This window comes from Brachionichthys hirsutus, chromosome 16, assembly GCF_040956055.1.
Source record: "Brachionichthys hirsutus isolate HB-005 chromosome 16, CSIRO-AGI_Bhir_v1, whole genome shotgun sequence".
Lineage (NCBI taxonomy): Eukaryota > Metazoa > Chordata > Actinopteri > Lophiiformes > Brachionichthyidae > Brachionichthys > Brachionichthys hirsutus.
The window spans coordinates 9,623,175-9,638,525 of record NC_090912.1 but is presented as its reverse complement, the minus strand read 5'-3'; the positions used below and the strand labels follow the sequence as shown (position 1 = coordinate 9,638,525).

The following is a 15,351-nucleotide window of genomic DNA, read 5'->3' as shown; positions in this document are numbered from 1 at the left end:
ATCTTGTGCAGGTTTTCGTACTGTGAAGTCATAGTAAGAGAGATTTCTTCCAGAAGCGTTTCTGTACTTGATTACAGAACTACGAAGGATTGGCTGGGTGGTTTGTTTAGCTACACTACCATAGTAGTGTAGAAACATGGGAAAAGTGAGTTTTTCATAATATGGCACCTTTAACATGAGACGCATTATTTTTTTTTATTTGCTAAAATAATGATAACCTGCAGCACCTTCCACACAATCTGCACCCTAACATTTCTGCAATGTTTTGGTTGCAGCCTAATTTAAAAGGATTCTTTGAGGTTCGCATGGGTCTGTTTAGAATATCAACGTCTCTCCGTGTCAGACAAGCTTCATCATCTAGAATCTAGAAGGAGTCCAGCATGATGCAAGCATTAACAGTAATCCCTGAAGAGTCACCCACAAGGTGTTCTGTTCCTCTCTCCTACTGCATTACAAAGACAAACGACTCCGATAATCTATTCACTCTCCAAACAACCTGTGGTCGGTTACAAATCTGATGTAAAGGCTGAAATGCGGTTTTAGTTTCTGAGAAGAGAAAGCCTTTAAATCTTCCAACACCGGGACCGCTCAGCCCTCGGGGCCTTCGGGGAAGTGTGTCGCCAGCGTACCTCACAATCGCCGACGTAGAAAACAAGTTAATTTATTATTACTGTGCGGAACACGTTTCCAAGGGCGTCACGATGAATCCATTTCTTCCCAACAGGAATGCTTTACGGTTAAGGTTCACTATCTGTCCCGGTCCAGTCGCAGTAAGTGGGTTTTGTGGCTTCTTAATATTTCATGATGTTCCAGGTATTATTTTCCTTTCAGTGAGGCGTGCAATCCATCGCGTTCAGCTCTGAGGGACACCTGATATTTTTCCGTGTCCCGCCGTTTACTTGCCGTCTATATATCAATGTCAGTATTTGAGCGATGGCGGCTGTTTCCCGGATCAGGCTGACGACATCTCTACTTTTGATGTTTCTATCTGCGATGCAAAAGCTAATAAAAAAAAAAGTAGATTCACTGGACGAGAGAAGATGCGATGGATACGACTTCGCTGGCCTCGGGAAACTAGTCATCGTGCAAAACTTGTGCTAGTCATCTAGCGGCGAGACACACAGAGCGACATGATGCCAGAGCGAGGCAGCGACACAGAGCAGCACGTAAACGCCACGTGTTTGGGCCTTCTTCTTTGCTTTGTGGTGAAGCCACAGATGCAGGTTAGTAGCTTCCTCTTTATCAGGCACTCTGTCTCTGAAAGGTTATACAGATTAACCGCTGTGCTGGAAAAACATCCATCGAGGATACAGATAATGATGTTAATGATGCGCACAGACGTTCAGCTTCCTCTTTCCCCTCTTTCCCTCCTCTGCTGCTGTCATATCTGGAAAACAGGAGCGAGAGAGACCTCAAAACGTTGGTTCCAACCTGAGAAATGACAGATTTAATACGTTGGACCTGCCAGATAACAAAAACTTCAAACTGGGATTATTATTATACCAAATGTTTCTATTTCAACACAAGGAATGTTTGTCTTTTTGCCTGATAAGTTGCTCTCGCTTTATTTTGGAGAACTTGCCAGCTTCCTCATTTCAAATCATCAAATGCCTTAAACTGGTGAATATCTGTTAGTCACTGTGAAAGGCCTTATCAATCAGAGCACATTCCTCTTTCACGGAGAAACGTGAATGGAGTAAACACAAGACAAAAGAGTCGCTGACAACTAAAGAAGAGACTGTTTGAGACGACAGTTTGAACAAGGTTCCTGCTCCCGTTTTCCAAAGATGAGATACGTGTCGCTTAATGGAAAGTCAACACTCAAACGAGTTCGCGAGTTTTTTGTCTCGTAGCAGACGGGACCGCTGGAGCGGAAAGTTAATATTTGGCATCGCAGAGTTCTTGCTGCTGATATCGTCTCGCAATTGATTTCGGGCTTGAATTAAATGTGGAAAAGCACCAAATTGAACGCAGCCACTTCAATCAAACCAGGTAATAATCATTTACACCAAAGTGAATGTGGAGCTTTCTTATCTAAATGACTTTTTTTTAAATTAACAAAACCAATGCGAACTACTTTGGGCCGACGTTTCTTAGAAGAGTAATGAGGGTCTGCCCGGGAAAGGCACGTTCTTCAACTCTACTGCAGCCCCGCAAATAGGAACCATATGCTGAGGAGATTATTACTGCCCTATCCAGTAAAAAAACATGCTAGACTGAGAGTAATCTGGATTTTATTCCATATATTTTTTAGTGTTTGTTCGTTTGTATTCCATACCGGCTAACAGCTATAAAAAAAATCATCACATCTTTATGTGTGTGATGGGAACTGGCCTATATATATACCGGTATATAAAAAGAAATCCTGTAGAAAAGTTCGTTTCAGAGTCAAAGTTCATTAAAGTCCACGCTCATTTAATGACCCGGCGTGGCTGGAGACCATCTTTGCCCTTTTAATATCCACGTCTGCCGGATGTCTGCTTTGTGAACGTGTGCGGCAGGAGTTCTGGGTCTGTAGTTGAACTACGGCTCCCGTGGGCTCACTTAACAACAGTGAGATGCCTCTTTTCCTCTCTCTGAGTTTTTTTCTTCCTTCCTGTCTTGTTCCTCACTGGGTGGTAATAGCACAGATGTCTTTGGTGTGCAGCGTCGAGAGAAAGAGCAGTGGAAACATTTGCAGGAAGGCCAGTGGCAGCCAGGTTTGTCTCTTGAGTTTTGAGTTTGGACTTAAGCAAAAATTGTCCCCCCTCTTCTCCGGCTTCCAACCCATCGCAACCTCCACAGGCAGGAGCAAAAGGAAAAGGGTGAAGAATGCTCGCTGCTGTGACTGATGAAGAGGATGATAAGCAAAGCAAGCGGTTGCTATTCTCTGTGAGAATTCAGATCACATGACAGGAAGAAACGGACCATTAGAAAGGAATGTCGGACATGTTTGGTAAAAATTGTCGTTTTAGGAAAATATCAATCATCAATATGTGTCCACCATGGTTCTGTCATCTCCTTAGAACGGGCTGATGTAACTCCTACATCCACAGCGGCTGCCAGAACAATTAAAGCGTGCTTTAATTGCAGTAGATTTTAGCTTAGGAAGTAAAGCGAAAATGATGATGAGGGTTGGGCATTCATCACAATACTTAATTACATCAGTGGATGTACAGAGGGTATTAGTGAGTCAAGGTAATCACATTACTTAGGCACCTGATATAGCCTCGACACCGGGGCCGGGACACTGAGCCTCGTTCCCCTTGGATGGCCCAAAATAGCAGCATAGTGTGCATGAGCTTAATAATGGAAGCCTCGATTCTACAGATATCATCCACAAAGATTCCATTAAAGTCACAAGCATCTTGACATTTCTTCAGCTGTCAACGCATGAGCGTTACCTGAAGATCAGAAGACACTTGAATAGGAGACACAGGTTGAGTTTCGGTTGGCCGCATCACTCACGTCAAGTGATGGAGGAGAAAGCAGCTTTACTCTATTACACGTGTTGTTACCGCCACCGGGCATCAGCGCTGAACATTGTTTCCTCCCCGTTGCAGTATGATATTTACAAAGGGCAACTCTTTTAGAGTGCTCAACTTTCCCAAACAGTTGACCACAGCAAGAGTCCAGTATTCCAGGCGAGCTTTGGGGAACATGGCCATCATTCACCTGAATGCACTGGCTGGGAATCGAACCCAGGCCAACTGCTTGGAAGGCAGCTATTCTCACCACTATACCACCAATGCCCGGAAAACTAAAGTTGTACTGCAACTAGACGAATTATTTTCTTTCTTGGTAAGCATGAAAAAAATATAATGTCGGGACAAGTTTTTGAGTATTAAGAGAAGTATTGAACCGAGTCAGTATACTGCAGAACGTGCCATGTTCTCATCCGTAGCAAGCACTCACCAAAAGGGAGTATCCCAGAGTTAAAATTTCCAAATACTTGACCACAGCAAGTCCAGCATTCCAGGAGAGCTTTGGGGAACATGGCCGTCATTCAACTAAATGCATTGGCTGGGAATCAAACCCAGGTCAGCTGCTTGGAAGGCAGCTATTCTCACCACTATACCACCAATGCCCAAAAAACTAGATTGGACTGCAACTAGAAGAAATATTTTCTTTCTCGGTACGCATGAAAAAAAAATATATGTAGGGACAAGTTTCTGAGTATTAAGAGAAGTATTGAATCGAGTCAGTATACTGCAGAACGTGCCATGTTCTCATCCGTAGCAAGCACTCACTAAAAGGGAGTATCACAGAGTTAGAATTCCCAAATAGTTGACCACAGCAATGGTCCAGTATTCCAGGAGAGCTTTGGGGAACATGGCCGTCATTCAACTAAATGCATTGGCTGGGAATCGAACCCAGGTCTGCTGCTTGGAAGGCAGCTATTCTCACCACTATACCACCAATGCCTGAAGGACTAAATCGGACTGCAACCAGAAGAAATATTTTCTTTCTTGGTACGCATGAAAAAAATATAATGTAGGGACAAGTTTCTGAGTATTAAGAGAAGTATCGAACCGAGTCAGTATACTGCAGAACGTGCCATGTTCTCATCCGTAGCAAGCACTCACTAAAAGGGAGTATCCCAGAGTTAAAATTCCCAAATAGTTGACCACAGCAAAAGTCCAGTATTCCAGGAGAGCTTTGGGGAACATGGCCGTCATTCAACTAAATGCATTGGCTGGGAACCGAACCCAGGTCAACTGCTTGGAAGGCAGCTATTCTCACCACTATACCACCAACGCCTGGAAAACTGGGTTGGACTGCAACTAGAAGAAATATTTTCTTTCTCGGTACTGTAGGGAATTTCCATAGTAGATGGGATTCCACAACGTAATTACACGCCGACACCACTAGTAACGAACAACATTTAGTTAGTGCTGTCATGACTGATTTCAATTGAATGCATCACAACAGTGACATCACACACAACACAGATAAACATGGGCTTTGATTGGCTGGGGCAAAGTCCCGCCTTCAGGGGACAGAATGACGTGAGGACGAAGCAGGAAGCATCTTCATTCCAACGAAGCGTGGGCACGAGAGCTGTGTTGGAATCTCAGCGCTGATATCTGAACTAACTTGTGCTGATCTGTTAATTATATAAATGTCTTAATCTTAACCCACATTCTCCTCATTGAATACGCACCCACAACGGATAACAAGAACCGGAAGAGGGTTTGGTAAAACCCTACAGTACGCATGAAAAAAAAAAAAATGTAGGGACAAGTTTCTGAGTATTAAGTGAAGTATTGAATCGAGTCAGTATACTGCAGAACGTGCCATGTTCTCATCCGTAGCAAGCACTCGCCAAAAGGGAGTATCACAGAGTTAAAATTCCCAAATAGTTGACCACAGCAAAAGTCCAGTATTCCAGGAGAGCTTTGGGGAACATGGCCGTCATTCAACTAAATGCATTGGCTGGGAATCGAACCCAGGTCAACTGCTTGGAAGGCAGCTATCCTCACCACTATACCACCAATGCCTGAAGAACTAAATTGGACTGCAACTAGAAGAAATATTTTCCTTCTTGGTACGCATGAAAAAAATATAATGTCGGGGCAAGTTTCTGAGTATTAAGAGAAGTATTGAACCGAGTCAGTATACTGCAGAACGTGCCATGTTCTCATCCGTAGCAAGCACTCACCAAAAGGGAGTATCACAGAGTTAAAATTCCCAAATAGTTGACCACAGCGAAAGTCCAGTATTCCAGGAGAGCTTTGGGGAACATGGCCATCATTCAGCTAAGCGCATTGGCTGGGAATCGAGCACAGGTCAACTGCTTGGAAGGCAGCTATTCTCACCACTATACCACCAATGCCTGAAGAACTAAATTGGACTGCAACCAGAAGAAATATTTTCTTTCTTGGTACGCATGAAAAAAATATAATGTAGGGACAAGTTTCTGAGTATTAAGAGAAGTATTGAACCGAGTCAGTATACTGCAGAACGTGCCATGTTCTCATCCGTAGCAAGCACTCACTAAAAGGGAGTATCCCAGAGTTAAAATTCCCAAATAGTTGACCACAGCAAAAGTCCAGTATTCCAGGAGAGCTTTGGGGAACATGGCCGTCATTCAACTAAATGCATCGGCTGGGAATCGAACCCAGGTCAACTGCTTGGAAGGCAGCTATTCTCACCACTATACCACCAACACCTGGAAAACTGGATTGGACTGCAACTAGAAGAAATATTTTCTTTCTCGGTACTGTAGGGAATTTCCATAGTAGATGGGATTCCACAACGTAATTACACGCCGACACCACTAGTAACGAACAACATTTAGTTAGTGCTGTCATGACTGATTTCAATTGAATGCATCACAACAGTGACATCACACACAACACAGATAAACATGGGCTTTGATTGGCTGGGGCAAAGTCCCGCCTTCAGGGGACAGAATGACGTGAGGACGAAGCAGGAAGCATCTTCATTCCAACGAAGCGTGGGCACGAGAGCTGTGTTGGAATCTCAGCGCTGATATCTGAACTAACTTGTGCTGATCTGTTAATTATATAAATGTCTTAATCTTAACCCACATTCTCCTCATTGAATACGCACCCACAACGGATAACAAGAACCGGAAGAGGGTTTGGTAAAACCCTACAGTACGCATGAAAAAAAAAAAAATGTAGGGACAAGTTTCTGAGTATTAAGAGAAGTATTGAATCGAGTCAGTATACTGCAGAACGTGCCATGTTCTCATCCGTAGCAAGCACTCACCAAAAGGGAGTATCACAGAGTTAAAATTCCCAAATAGTTGACCACAGCAAAAGTCCAGTATTCCAGGAGAGCTTTGGGGAACATGGCCGTCATTCAACTAAATGCATTGGCTGGGAATCGAACCCAGGTCAACTGCTTGGAAGGCAGCTATTCTCACCACTATACCACCAATGCCTGAAAAACTGAGTTGGACTGCAACTAGAAGAAATATTTTCCTTCTTGGTACGCATGAAAAAAATATAATGTCGGGGCAAGTTTCTGAGTATTAAGAGAAGTATTGAACCGAGTCAGTATACTGCAGAACGTGCCATGTTCTCATCCGTAGCAAGCACTCACCAAAAGGGAGTATCACAGAGTTAAAATTCCCAAATAGTTGACCACAGCGAAAGTCCAGTATTCCAGGAGAGCTTTGGGGAACATGGCCATCATTCAGCTAAGCGCATTGGCTGGGAATCGAGCACAGGTCAACTGCTTGGAAGGCAGCTATTCTCACCACTATACCACCAATGCCTGAAGAACTAAATTGGACTGCAACCAGAAGAAATATTTTCTTTCTTGGTACGCATGAAAAAAATATAATGTCGGGGCAAGTTTCTGAGTATTAAGAGAAGTATTGAACCGAGTCAGTATACTGCAGAACGTGCCATGTTCTCATCCGTAGCAAGCACTCACTAAAAGGGAGTATCCCAGAGTTAAAATTCCCAAATAGTTGACCACAGCAAAAGTCCAGTATTCCAGGAGAGCTTTGGGGAACATGGCCGTCATTCAACTAAATGCATTGGCTGGGAATCGAACCCAGGTCAACTGCTTGGAAGGCAGCTATTCTCACCACCATACCACCAACACCTGGAAAACTAGATTGGACTGCAACTAGAAGAAATATTTTCTTTCTCGGTACTGTAGGGAATTTCCATAGTAGATGGGATTCCACAACGTAATTACACGCCGACAGCACTAGTAACGAACAACATTTAGTTAGTGCTGTCATGACTGATTTCAATTGAATGCATCACAACAGTGACATCACACACAACACAGATAAACATGGGCTTTGATTGGCTGGGGCAAAGTCCCGCCTTCAGGGGACAGAATGACGTGAGGACGAAGCAGGAAGCATCTTCATTCCAACGAAGCGTGGGCACGAGAGCTGTGTTGGAATCTCAGCGCTGATATCTGAACTAACTTGTGCTGATCTGTTAATTATATAAATGTCTTAATCTTAACCCACATTCTCCTCATTGAATACGCACCCACAACGGATAACAAGAACCGGAAGAGGGTTTGGTAAAACCCTACAGTACGCATGAAAAAAAAAAAAATGTAGGGACAAGTTTCTGAGTATTAAGTGAAGTATTGAATCGAGTCAGTATACTGCAGAACGTGCCGTGTTCTCATCCGTAGCAAGCACTCACCAAAAGGGAGTATCACAGAGTTAAAATTCCCAAATAGTTCACCACAGCAAAAGTCCAGTATTCCAGGAGAGCTTTGGGGAACATGGCCGTCATTCAACTAAACGCATTGGCTGGGAATCGAACCCAGGTCAACTGCTTGGAAGGCAGCTATTCTCACCACTATACCACCAATGCCTGAAAAACTAAATTGGACTGCAACTAGAAGAAATATTTTCTTTCTTGGTACGCATGAAAAAAATATAATGTCGGGGCAAGTTTCTGAGTATTAAGAGAAGTATTGAACCGAGTCAGTATACTGCAGAACGTGCCATGTTCTCATCCGTAGCAAGCACTCACCAAAAGGGAGTATCACAGAGTTAAAATTCCCAAATAGTTGACCACAGCAAAAGTCCAGTATTCCAGGAGAGCTTTGGGGAACATGGCCGTCATTCAACTAAATGCATTGGCTGGGAATCGAACCCAGGTCAACTGCTTGGAAGGCAGCTATTCTCACCACTATACCACCAATGCCTGAAAAACTAAATTGGACTGCAACTAGAAGAAATATTTTCTTTCTTGGTACGCATGAAAAAAATATAATGTCGGGGCAAGTTTCTGAGTATTAAGAGAAGTATTGAACCGAGTCAGTATACTGCAGAACGTGCCATGTTCTCATCCGTAGCAAGCACTCACCAAAAGGGAGTATCACAGAGTTAAAATTCCCAAATAGTTGACCACAGCAAAAGTCCAGTATTCCAGGAGAGCTTTGGGGAACATGGCCGTCTTTCAACTAAATGCATTGGCTGGGAATCGAACCCAGGTCAACTGCTTGGAAGGCAGCTATTCTCACCACTATACCACCAACACCTGAAAAACTAAATTGGACTGCAACTAGAAGAAATATTTTCTTTCTTGGTACGCATGAAAAAAATATAATGTCGGGGCAAGTTTCTGAGTATTAAGAGAAGTATTGAACCGAGTCAGTATACTGCAGAACGTGCCATGTTCTCATCCGTAGCAAGCACTCACTAAAAGGGAGTATCCCAGAGTTAAAATTCCCAAATAGTTGACCACAGCAAAAGTCCAGTATTCCAGGAGAGCTTTGGGGAACATGGCCGTCATTCAACTAAATGCATTGGCTGGGAATCGAACCCAGGTCAGCCGCTTGGAAGGCAGCTATTCTCACCACTATACCACCAACGCCTGAAAAACTAGATTGGACTGCAACTAGAAGAAATATTTTCTTTCTCGGTACTGTAGGGAATTTCCATAGTAGATGGGATTCCACAACGTAATTACACGCCGACACCACTAGTAACGAACAACATTTAGTTAGTGCTGTCATGACTGATTTCAATTGAATGCATCACAACAGTGACATCACACACAACACAGATAAACATGGGCTTTGATTGGCTGGGGCAAAGTCCCGCCTTCAGGGGACAGAATGACGTGAGGACAAAGCAGGAAGCATCTTCATTCCAACGAAGCGTGGGCACGAGAGCTGTGTTGGAATCTCAGCGCTGATATCTGAACTAACTTGTGCTGATCTGTTAATTTTATAAATGTCTTAATCTTAACCCACATTCTCCTCATTGAATACGCACCCACAACGGATAACAAGAACCGGAAGAGGGTTTGGTAAAACCCTACAGTACGCATGAAAAAAAAAAAAATGTAGGGACAAGTTTCTGAGTATTAAGTGAAGTATTGAATCGAGTCAGTATACTGCAGAACGTGCCATGTTCTCATCCGTAGCAAGCACTCACCAAAAGGGAGTATCACAGTTAAAATTCCCAAATAGTTGACCACAGCAAAAGTCCGGTATTCCAGGAGAGCTTTGGGGAACATGGCCGTCATTCAACTAAACGCATTGGCTGGGAATCGAACCCAGGTCAACTGCTTGGAAGGCAGCTATTCTCACCACTATACCACCAATGCCTGAAAAACTAAATTGGACTGCAACTAGAAGAAATATTTTCTTTCTTGGTACGCATGAAAAAAATATAATGTCGGGGCAAGTTTCTGAGTATTAAGAGAAGTATTGAACCGAGTCAGTATACTGCAGAACGTGCCATGTTCTCATCCGTAGCAAGCACTCACCAAAAGGGAGTATCACAGAGTTAAAATTCCCAAATAGTTGACCACAGCAAAAGTCCAGTATTCCAGGAGAGCTTTGGGGAACATGGCCGTCATTCAACTAAATGCATTGGCTGGGAATCGAACCCAGGTCAACTGCTTGGAAGGCAGCTATTCTCACCACTATACCACCAATGCCTGAAAAACTAAATTGGACTGCAACTAGAAGAAATATTTTCTTTCTTGGTACGCATGAAAAAAATATAATGTCGGGGCAAGTTTCTGAGTATTAAGAGAAGTATTGAACCGAGTCAGTATACTGCAGAACGTGCCATGTTCTCATCCGTAGCAAGCACTCACTAAAAGGGAGTATCCCAGAGTTAAAATTCCCAAATAGTTGACCACAGCAAAAGTCCAGTATTCCAGAAGAGCTTTGGGGAACATGGCCATCATTCAACTAAATGCATTGGCTGGGAATCAAACCCAGGTCAACTGCTTGGAAGGCAGCTATTCTCACCACTATACCACCAATGCCTGAAAAACCAAATTGGACTGCAACTAGAAGAAATATTTTCTTTCTCGGTACGCATGAAAAAAATATAATGTCGGGACAAGTTTCTGAGTATTAAGAGAAGTATTGAATCGAGTCAGTATACTGCAGAACGTGCCATGTTCTCATCCGTAGCAAGCACTCACCAAAAGGGAGTATCCCAGAGTTAAAATTTCCAAATAGTTGACCACAGCAAGTCCAGTATTCCAGGAGAGCTTTGGGGAACATGGCCGTCATTCAGCTAAATGCATTGGCTGGGAATCGAACCCAGGCCAACTGCTTGGAAGGCAGCTATTCTCACCACTATACCACCAATGCCTGAAAAACTAGATTGGACTGCAACTAGAAGAAATATTTTCTTTCTCGGTACGCATGAAAAATATATAATGTCGGGACAAGTTTCTGAGTATTAAGAGAAGTATTGAATCGAGTCAGTATACTGCAGAACGTGCCATGTTCTCATCCGTAGCAAGCACTCACCAAAAGGGAGTATCCCAGAGTTAAAATTTCCAAATAGTTGACCACAGCAAGTCCAGTATTCCAGGAGAGCTTTGGGGAACATGGCCGTCATTCAGCTAGATGCATTGGCTGGGAATCGGACCCAGGTCAACTGCTTGGAAGGCAGCTATTCTCACCACTATACCACCAACGCCTGAAAAACTAAACTGGACTGCAACTAGAAGAAATATTTTCTTTCTCGGTACGCATGAAAAATATATAATGTCGGGACAAGTTTCTGAGTATTAAGAGAAGTATTGAATCGAGTCAGTATACTGCAGAACGTGCCATGTTCTCATCCGTAGCAAGCACTCACCAAAAGGGAGTATCACAGAGTTAAAATTCCCAAATAGTTGACCACAGCGAAAGTCCAGTATTCCAGGAGAGCTTTGGGGAACATGGCCATCATTCAGCTAAGCGCATTGGCTGGGAATCGAGCACAGGTCAACTGCTTGGAAGGCAGCTATTCTCACCACTATACCACCAATGCCTGAAGAACTAAATTGGACTGCAACCAGAAGAAATATTTTCTTTCTTGGTACGCATGAAAAAAATATAATGTCGGGGCAAGTTTCTGAGTATTAAGAGAAGTATTGAACCGAGTCAGTATACTGCAGAACGTGCCATGTTCTCATCCGTAGCAAGCACTCACTAAAAGGGAGTATCCCAGAGTTAAAATTCCCAAATAGTTGACCACAGCAAAAGTCCAGTATTCCAGGAGAGCTTTGGGGAACATGGCCGTCATTCAACTAAATGCATTGGCTGGGAATCGAACCCAGGTCAACTGCTTGGAAGGCAGCTATTCTCACCACCATACCACCAACACCTGGAAAACTAGATTGGACTGCAACTAGAAGAAATATTTTCTTTCTCGGTACTGTAGGGAATTTCCATAGTAGATGGGATTCCACAACGTAATTACACGCCGACAGCACTAGTAACGAACAACATTTAGTTAGTGCTGTCATGACTGATTTCAATTGAATGCATCACAACAGTGACATCACACACAACACAGATAAACATGGGCTTTGATTGGCTGGGGCAAAGTCCCGCCTTCAGGGGACAGAATGACGTGAGGACGAAGCAGGAAGCATCTTCATTCCAACGAAGCGTGGGCACGAGAGCTGTGTTGGAATCTCAGCGCTGATATCTGAACTAACTTGTGCTGATCTGTTAATTATATAAATGTCTTAATCTTAACCCACATTCTCCTCATTGAATACGCACCCACAACGGATAACAAGAACCGGAAGAGGGTTTGGTAAAACCCTACAGTACGCATGAAAAAAAAAAAAATGTAGGGACAAGTTTCTGAGTATTAAGTGAAGTATTGAATCGAGTCAGTATACTGCAGAACGTGCCGTGTTCTCATCCGTAGCAAGCACTCACCAAAAGGGAGTATCACAGAGTTAAAATTCCCAAATAGTTCACCACAGCAAAAGTCCAGTATTCCAGGAGAGCTTTGGGGAACATGGCCGTCATTCAACTAAACGCATTGGCTGGGAATCGAACCCAGGTCAACTGCTTGGAAGGCAGCTATTCTCACCACTATACCACCAATGCCTGAAAAACTAAATTGGACTGCAACTAGAAGAAATATTTTCTTTCTTGGTACGCATGAAAAAAATATAATGTCGGGGCAAGTTTCTGAGTATTAAGAGAAGTATTGAACCGAGTCAGTATACTGCAGAACGTGCCATGTTCTCATCCGTAGCAAGCACTCACCAAAAGGGAGTATCACAGAGTTAAAATTCCCAAATAGTTGACCACAGCAAAAGTCCAGTATTCCAGGAGAGCTTTGGGGAACATGGCCGTCATTCAACTAAATGCATTGGCTGGGAATCGAACCCAGGTCAACTGCTTGGAAGGCAGCTATTCTCACCACTATACCACCAATGCCTGAAAAACTAAATTGGACTGCAACTAGAAGAAATATTTTCTTTCTTGGTACGCATGAAAAAAATATAATGTCGGGGCAAGTTTCTGAGTATTAAGAGAAGTATTGAACCGAGTCAGTATACTGCAGAACGTGCCATGTTCTCATCCGTAGCAAGCACTCACTAAAAGGGAGTATCACAGAGTTAAAATTCCCAAATAGTTGACCACAGCAAAAGTCCAGTATTCCAGGAGAGCTTTGGGGAACATGGCCGTCATTCAACTAAATGCATTGGCTGGGAATCGAACCCAGGGCAACTGCTTGGAAGGCAGCTATTCTCACCACTATACCACCAATGCCTGAAAAACTAAATTGGACTGCAACTAGAAGAAATATTTTCTTTCTTGGTACGCATGAAAAAAATATAATGTCGGGGCAAGTTTCTGAGTATTAAGAGAAGTATTGAACCGAGTCAGTATACTGCAGAACGTGCCATGTTCTCATCCGTAGCAAGCACTCACCAAAAGGGAGTATCACAGAGTTAAAATTCCCAAATAGTTGACCACAGCAAAAGTCCAGTATTCCAGGAGAGCTTTGGGGAACATGGCCGTCTTTCAACTAAATGCATTGGCTGGGAATCGAACCCAGGTCAACTGCTTGGAAGGCAGCTATTCTCACCACTATACCACCAACACCTGAAAAACTAAATTGGACTGCAACTAGAAGAAATATTTTCTTTCTTGGTACGCATGAAAAAAATATAATGTCGGGGCAAGTTTCTGAGTATTAAGAGAAGTATTGAACCGAGTCAGTATACTGCAGAACGTGCCATGTTCTCATCCGTAGCAAGCACTCACTAAAAGGGAGTATCCCAGAGTTAAAATTCCCAAATAGTTGACCACAGCAAAAGTCCAGTATTCCAGGAGAGCTTTGGGGAACATGGCCGTCATTCAACTAAATGCATTGGCTGGGAATCGAACCCAGGTCAGCCGCTTGGAAGGCAGCTATTCTCACCACTATACCACCAACACCTGAAAAACTAGATTGGACTGCAACTAGAAGAAATATTTTCTTTCTCGGTACGCATGAAAAATATATAATGTCGGGACAAGTTTCTGAGTATTAAGAGAAGTATTGAATCGAGTCAGTATACTGCAGAACGTGCCATGTTCTCATCCGTAGCAAGCACTCACCAAAAGGGAGTATCCCAGAGTTAAAATTTCCAAATAGTTGACCACAGCAAGTCCAGTATTCCAGGAGAGCTTTGGGGAACATGGCCGTCATTCAGCTAGATGCATTGGCTGGGAATCGGACCCAGGTCAACTGCTTGGAAGGCAGCTATTCTCACCACTATACCACCAACGCCTGAAAAACTAAACAGGACTGCAACTAGAAGAAATATTTTCTTTCTCGGTACGCATGAAAAATATATAATGTCGGGACAAGTTTCTGAGTATTAAGAGAAGTATTGAATCGAGTCAGTATACTGCAGAACGTGCCATGTTCTCATCCGTAGCAAGCACTCACCAAAAGGGAGTATCACAGAGTTAAAATTCCCAAATAGTTGACCACAGCGAAAGTCCAGTATTCCAGGAGAGCTTTGGGGAACATGGCCATCATTCAGCTAAGCGCATTGGCTGGGAATCGAGCACAGGTCAACTGCTTGGAAGGCAGCTATTCTCACCACTATACCACCAATGCCTGAAGAACTAAATTGGACTGCAACCAGAAGAAATATTTTCTTTCTTGGTACGCATGAAAAAAATATAATGTCGGGGCAAGTTTCTGAGTATTAAGAGAAGTATTGAACCGAGTCAGTATACTGCAGAACGTGCCATGTTCTCATCCGTAGCAAGCACTCACTAAAAGGGAGTATCCCAGAGTTAAAATTCCCAAATAGTTGACCACAGCAAAAGTCCAGTATTCCAGGAGAGCTTTGGGGAACATGGCCGTCATTCAACTAAATGCATTGGCTGGGAATCGAACCCAGGTCAACTGCTTGGAAGGCAGCTATTCTCACCACCACACCACCAACACCTGGAAAACTAGATTGGACTGCAACTAGAAGAAATATTTTCTTTCTCGGTACTGTAGGGAATTTCCATAGTAGATGGGATTCCACAACGTAATTACACGCCGACAGCACTAGTAACGAACAACATTTAGTTAGTGCTGTCATGACTGATTTCAATTGAATGCATCACAACAGTGACATCACACACAACACAGATAAACAT

General features: G+C 43.2%; 24 non-coding genes across 24 annotated transcripts; all 24 read right to left on the bottom strand.

Annotated features, from left to right (window-relative positions):
• Positions 1 to 3,659: 3,659 nt before the first annotated feature.
• Positions 3,660 to 3,731, bottom strand: trnag-ucc (transfer RNA glycine (anticodon UCC)). The gene has a single exon. It is a non-coding gene; the product is annotated as a tRNA-Gly (tRNA).
• A 263-nt stretch (positions 3,732 to 3,994) lies between these two features.
• trnag-ucc (transfer RNA glycine (anticodon UCC)) lies at positions 3,995 to 4,066 on the bottom strand. The gene has a single exon. It is a non-coding gene; the product is annotated as a tRNA-Gly (tRNA).
• Positions 4,067 to 4,331: 265 nt separating this feature from the next.
• Positions 4,332 to 4,403, bottom strand: trnag-ucc (transfer RNA glycine (anticodon UCC)). Its single transcript has one exon. It is a non-coding gene; the product is annotated as a tRNA-Gly (tRNA).
• Positions 4,404 to 4,667: 264 nt separating this feature from the next.
• On the bottom strand, positions 4,668 to 4,739 carry trnag-ucc (transfer RNA glycine (anticodon UCC)). The gene has a single exon. It is a non-coding gene; the product is annotated as a tRNA-Gly (tRNA).
• Positions 4,740 to 5,407: 668 nt separating this feature from the next.
• Positions 5,408 to 5,479, bottom strand: trnag-ucc (transfer RNA glycine (anticodon UCC)). Its single transcript has one exon. It is a non-coding gene; the product is annotated as a tRNA-Gly (tRNA).
• Positions 5,480 to 6,079: 600 nt separating this feature from the next.
• On the bottom strand, positions 6,080 to 6,151 carry trnag-ucc (transfer RNA glycine (anticodon UCC)). Its single transcript has one exon. It is a non-coding gene; the product is annotated as a tRNA-Gly (tRNA).
• Positions 6,152 to 6,819: 668 nt separating this feature from the next.
• Positions 6,820 to 6,891, bottom strand: trnag-ucc (transfer RNA glycine (anticodon UCC)). Its single transcript has one exon. It is a non-coding gene; the product is annotated as a tRNA-Gly (tRNA).
• A 600-nt stretch (positions 6,892 to 7,491) lies between these two features.
• On the bottom strand, positions 7,492 to 7,563 carry trnag-ucc (transfer RNA glycine (anticodon UCC)). Its single transcript has one exon. It is a non-coding gene; the product is annotated as a tRNA-Gly (tRNA).
• A 668-nt stretch (positions 7,564 to 8,231) lies between these two features.
• Positions 8,232 to 8,303, bottom strand: trnag-ucc (transfer RNA glycine (anticodon UCC)). Its single transcript has one exon. It is a non-coding gene; the product is annotated as a tRNA-Gly (tRNA).
• Positions 8,304 to 8,567: 264 nt separating this feature from the next.
• On the bottom strand, positions 8,568 to 8,639 carry trnag-ucc (transfer RNA glycine (anticodon UCC)). The gene has a single exon. It is a non-coding gene; the product is annotated as a tRNA-Gly (tRNA).
• Positions 8,640 to 8,903: 264 nt separating this feature from the next.
• trnag-ucc (transfer RNA glycine (anticodon UCC)) lies at positions 8,904 to 8,975 on the bottom strand. Its single transcript has one exon. It is a non-coding gene; the product is annotated as a tRNA-Gly (tRNA).
• A 264-nt stretch (positions 8,976 to 9,239) lies between these two features.
• On the bottom strand, positions 9,240 to 9,311 carry trnag-ucc (transfer RNA glycine (anticodon UCC)). The gene has a single exon. It is a non-coding gene; the product is annotated as a tRNA-Gly (tRNA).
• Positions 9,312 to 9,977: 666 nt separating this feature from the next.
• On the bottom strand, positions 9,978 to 10,049 carry trnag-ucc (transfer RNA glycine (anticodon UCC)). The gene has a single exon. It is a non-coding gene; the product is annotated as a tRNA-Gly (tRNA).
• A 264-nt stretch (positions 10,050 to 10,313) lies between these two features.
• On the bottom strand, positions 10,314 to 10,385 carry trnag-ucc (transfer RNA glycine (anticodon UCC)). Its single transcript has one exon. It is a non-coding gene; the product is annotated as a tRNA-Gly (tRNA).
• Positions 10,386 to 10,649: 264 nt separating this feature from the next.
• trnag-ucc (transfer RNA glycine (anticodon UCC)) lies at positions 10,650 to 10,721 on the bottom strand. Its single transcript has one exon. It is a non-coding gene; the product is annotated as a tRNA-Gly (tRNA).
• Positions 10,722 to 10,983: 262 nt separating this feature from the next.
• On the bottom strand, positions 10,984 to 11,055 carry trnag-ucc (transfer RNA glycine (anticodon UCC)). Its single transcript has one exon. It is a non-coding gene; the product is annotated as a tRNA-Gly (tRNA).
• A 262-nt stretch (positions 11,056 to 11,317) lies between these two features.
• Positions 11,318 to 11,389, bottom strand: trnag-ucc (transfer RNA glycine (anticodon UCC)). Its single transcript has one exon. It is a non-coding gene; the product is annotated as a tRNA-Gly (tRNA).
• A 600-nt stretch (positions 11,390 to 11,989) lies between these two features.
• On the bottom strand, positions 11,990 to 12,061 carry trnag-ucc (transfer RNA glycine (anticodon UCC)). Its single transcript has one exon. It is a non-coding gene; the product is annotated as a tRNA-Gly (tRNA).
• Positions 12,062 to 12,729: 668 nt separating this feature from the next.
• trnag-ucc (transfer RNA glycine (anticodon UCC)) lies at positions 12,730 to 12,801 on the bottom strand. Its single transcript has one exon. It is a non-coding gene; the product is annotated as a tRNA-Gly (tRNA).
• A 264-nt stretch (positions 12,802 to 13,065) lies between these two features.
• On the bottom strand, positions 13,066 to 13,137 carry trnag-ucc (transfer RNA glycine (anticodon UCC)). The gene has a single exon. It is a non-coding gene; the product is annotated as a tRNA-Gly (tRNA).
• A 264-nt stretch (positions 13,138 to 13,401) lies between these two features.
• trnag-ucc (transfer RNA glycine (anticodon UCC)) lies at positions 13,402 to 13,473 on the bottom strand. The gene has a single exon. It is a non-coding gene; the product is annotated as a tRNA-Gly (tRNA).
• Positions 13,474 to 13,737: 264 nt separating this feature from the next.
• Positions 13,738 to 13,809, bottom strand: trnag-ucc (transfer RNA glycine (anticodon UCC)). Its single transcript has one exon. It is a non-coding gene; the product is annotated as a tRNA-Gly (tRNA).
• A 598-nt stretch (positions 13,810 to 14,407) lies between these two features.
• Positions 14,408 to 14,479, bottom strand: trnag-ucc (transfer RNA glycine (anticodon UCC)). The gene has a single exon. It is a non-coding gene; the product is annotated as a tRNA-Gly (tRNA).
• Positions 14,480 to 15,079: 600 nt separating this feature from the next.
• Positions 15,080 to 15,151, bottom strand: trnag-ucc (transfer RNA glycine (anticodon UCC)). Its single transcript has one exon. It is a non-coding gene; the product is annotated as a tRNA-Gly (tRNA).
• Positions 15,152 to 15,351: the final 200 nt, after the last annotated feature.